Here is a 3,402-nt window from a genome sequence, read left to right as displayed (position 1 = left end):
GGCTTGCATGATCAGAAGAGGACCCAGGCCCACCCCTACCTCATGTGGCAGAGGAGGATGGGGTAGGAGAGCCCCGTGTAGGGCAGTCCTGACTCACACCAGAGGATGGGCAGGTCACCGCATACAGGGAGCCATTGGGGATGGGGCAGCAGTGGTTCAGCGGTTCCGTTCTTGTCTTCCGCCCTGGAGACCCAGGTTTGAGGCCTAGCCTAGCTGCTCAGGCGCAGCCACGTTGCGTGTGCCCGTGGAAGGTTGCGTGTGGCTGTGACGTTGAACAGATTCCAGTGGAGTGTCCAGACTAAGAGAGACTAGGAAGGAAGGCCTGATGACCTCTTCCCCAAAGTCAGCCAGAACGGATTCTGGTGGTTGATACCAGGGAGCCTCCAGGAGTAGGTGGGGAAATTCCACTGTTTTTTTCATTGCCCCCTACCCCCCCCCTTTTTTTTTAATCTTCCAGGAGTGTCTGGAAGCCTCCTGGGAGAGTGCTTCCCCAGGCACTTAACCCAATGGAGGCCCAGAGAGATCAAGCCATGGCCTAAGAGGGTCCAGCCATCTCGAGCTGCAGCAGGGCTGCTGCCAGACTCCACATTTGTAACGGCTGTGTGGATTCCCTCCTTTTGACGTGCAGAGAGTGGCGGGGCAGGGAGCCGCATCTGGACAGAGGAGTTTCGCAGCACGACAGCGAGCGTGGGCGTAATTACGCCCCTCTGACAGATGGTGAGACTGAGGCTTAGTGCAGGCTGGGCACCTCGCCTGAGGCCATTGGCAGGCGACCGTGGGAGCTGATGCTGTGCTGACCTCTGCCTTACCATAGCTGGGCATTCCTTTCATTGGATGCCCGACGGCTGAGCACAATGAAGTTGTCAAGGGAAGCCAGTTAGCTGCAAAAGGCTGATGACTTGCTTTTAAGGTATAATTATACGCATGAAAGAGACAGAAGAGGTCTCACGCCTGGCCCCACGAGCCGGGCTTTCTCTGTGTCTGGCATTGTGCTGGGGAGTACTGGAGACCTGGCAGAGGGGTCCTGGAATGGGCACTACACTGACCCACGTGTTTTGCCCATGAGGAGTAGACCTGAGGAATCCCTGGGTGACGGAAATAGTGAGCGCACTTGGCAGCTACCTGAAGGCTGGGGGTTCGAGCCCCCTGGAAGGCACCTCAAAAGAAAGGCCTGGCCATCAATTTCTGAAAACGCAGCCATTGAACTCCCTCTGGAGCCCCGTTCTACTTGGACATGTGGGCTCACACGGACTCAGGCTGCTCTGACAGCAACCATGCACCCGGGCAACCCAGAGACATGTCGGCCGCCCCAGCAAAAAGCACAGGCTTTCTTTGGGGGGGTGGGGGGGCATTAAGGGATGGTCAATAAAATGTTAGCTCTGTGTTTCTATCCCTTGTCCTGGTTGACTGAGCTCCCTGTCTCCCCACACACACCCCCACCTTAATACCAAGCCAACAAAATCACCGTCACTGAATGGACCCTGACTCACAGTGACCCTGCAGGACAGACCAGCACTGCCCCACAGGGTGTCCGAGGCGGTACACCCCTCCAGGCACAGACTGCAGCTTTCCTCGGTGGGGCCGTTCGTTGATGGGTGCAAACCACAGGCCCTCTGGTTAGCAACCCGCCCCCCTCTCCGCTGATCACTGTGCCCCAGGGCTCCTTCATCACCTCCTACCCATCAAACCCACTGCCTTCAGCATACTCCTGACCCCATGCAGGGTTCCTGGGGCCATGTGAGTCTTCACAGGAGCACACAGCCATGCCTTTCCCCCAGGGAGCAGCTGGTGGGTCTGAACCACCCGCCTTGTGGCTAGCAGCCCAACACCTAACCCACTGTGCTCACAAGGGTGTTGACCGTAATCGTTGATGTGGCCCAGAGGATGAAGCCCTGGGCTTGAACGGCCTCTGCCCTGCGGCCCCTCTGTGATTGTCCTCTGCAGCAACCACTCCTTGGTCACGACAACATGATGACCAGTCCCAGCTCGGGCTCCAAATTAGCCGAGTTCCTGTGGACAACCCATTTGGGGGTCTGTGTCCTCAACCCCCAGGGCGCTCCCTCTCCCCAAAGGGTTCTCCAGCTCCCAGGAATTATGGAGGCACAAGAGCCTCCATTGAATGGCTTCCCAGATTCTGGGCAGAGTGGAACACAGACATTGGGTCACTCGGCAGCCACCCTGCTGCTGTGGCCACGCATCGCAAACCATAGCTATCAAGTCCCTACCGACTCACAGTAACCCCCATCCAGGCCAGAGGAGAGCTGCCCCTGGGGTTCCCAAGGCTGTGATATTTCCCCCCCTTTTCCTCAAGGCTGTGATTTTTATGGGAGCAGGCAGCCACACCCTTCTCCAGGGGGGTCAAGCCACTAACCTTTCTTTCAGGGGCTCCGGGTTGTCTGTCCTGCTGTTGCTAGATGCCATGGCGTTGTTACTCGGCCCGTGCAACACAGAACCAAACACTGCCCGGTCCTGCACCATCCTCACCATCAGGGCTAATGTGTGACCCCATGGCCGCAGCCACTGTGACCCTCCATCACCTTGAGGGTCTTCTTTGCGGCTGACCCTCTACTTCACCAGGGAGAAAGGCAGGCTCTCTCTCTACTCCCATAGAGCTGCAGGCTCAGAAGCTCACAGGGGGCAGTGCTACCCTGTCAATGGCAGCAAGTTTGGCTTTGGGGGTTTGGGTCCCTCCTGATAACATGACCAAAGTATGTAAGGCCTTGTCTCACCATCCTGGCTTCTAAAAGCACTCCAGGTATCTTCTGCCAGGGCAGATTTGTTTGTTCTCCTGGCTGATTAAAACGGGCACAAGGAAGGTCTTACGGAAGTCTGCAGAGGACAACACCAACCACCCCCGTGGACGACGTCCCCAGCCAGGATCCCACCAGTGGTGTTCTCCAAAGCTCCCTTGCAGCGGAGTGTGACATTTGCCACTGTAGGGGTGAGGAATTGATCCCCAGAAGGGTGTTCCTGCAGGCCAGGCCTGCTCTGAGGATCCAAGGCTCAGCGCTGGGAGGTGACCAGCGTGCCCAGGTCACGCCAGCATCGTGCCCTGCATCTCTGCCTCCCAGGTGCCGCGGAAAACGGCTACGTCCTGCACGGACCAGCTCCGGGTGGGCCGCCTGAGGGGGTCTGGAGGACAAACAGGGCGTCAGGCAGAGGAGAGGCGGCGGAAGCCGCCAGGGAACCCGGGCTCTCTGACTAGCAACCCTACCGGGGCAGGTGCGAGGGAGGGTCCGGGCGGCACAGCCAATCAGCACTCGGGAGGCGTGGCCGGCCCGGCGGCGGAGGCGGCGCTTGCGCAGTGGGTGCCTTCCCCGGGGGCCGGGGCGGCCGGCGTGCCGGGCGCTGACGCTCTCGCTACGCGCCCGACGTCGGGCACGTTGACGCCGCTGACGCGCA

The sequence above is a fragment of the Echinops telfairi genome, unplaced genomic scaffold (genome assembly GCF_000313985.2).
Source record: "Echinops telfairi isolate 266 unplaced genomic scaffold, ASM31398v2 ScPeMD7_7417;HRSCAF=8455, whole genome shotgun sequence".
Lineage (NCBI taxonomy): Eukaryota > Metazoa > Chordata > Mammalia > Afrosoricida > Tenrecidae > Echinops > Echinops telfairi.
This window is presented reverse-complemented; position numbering follows the sequence as displayed.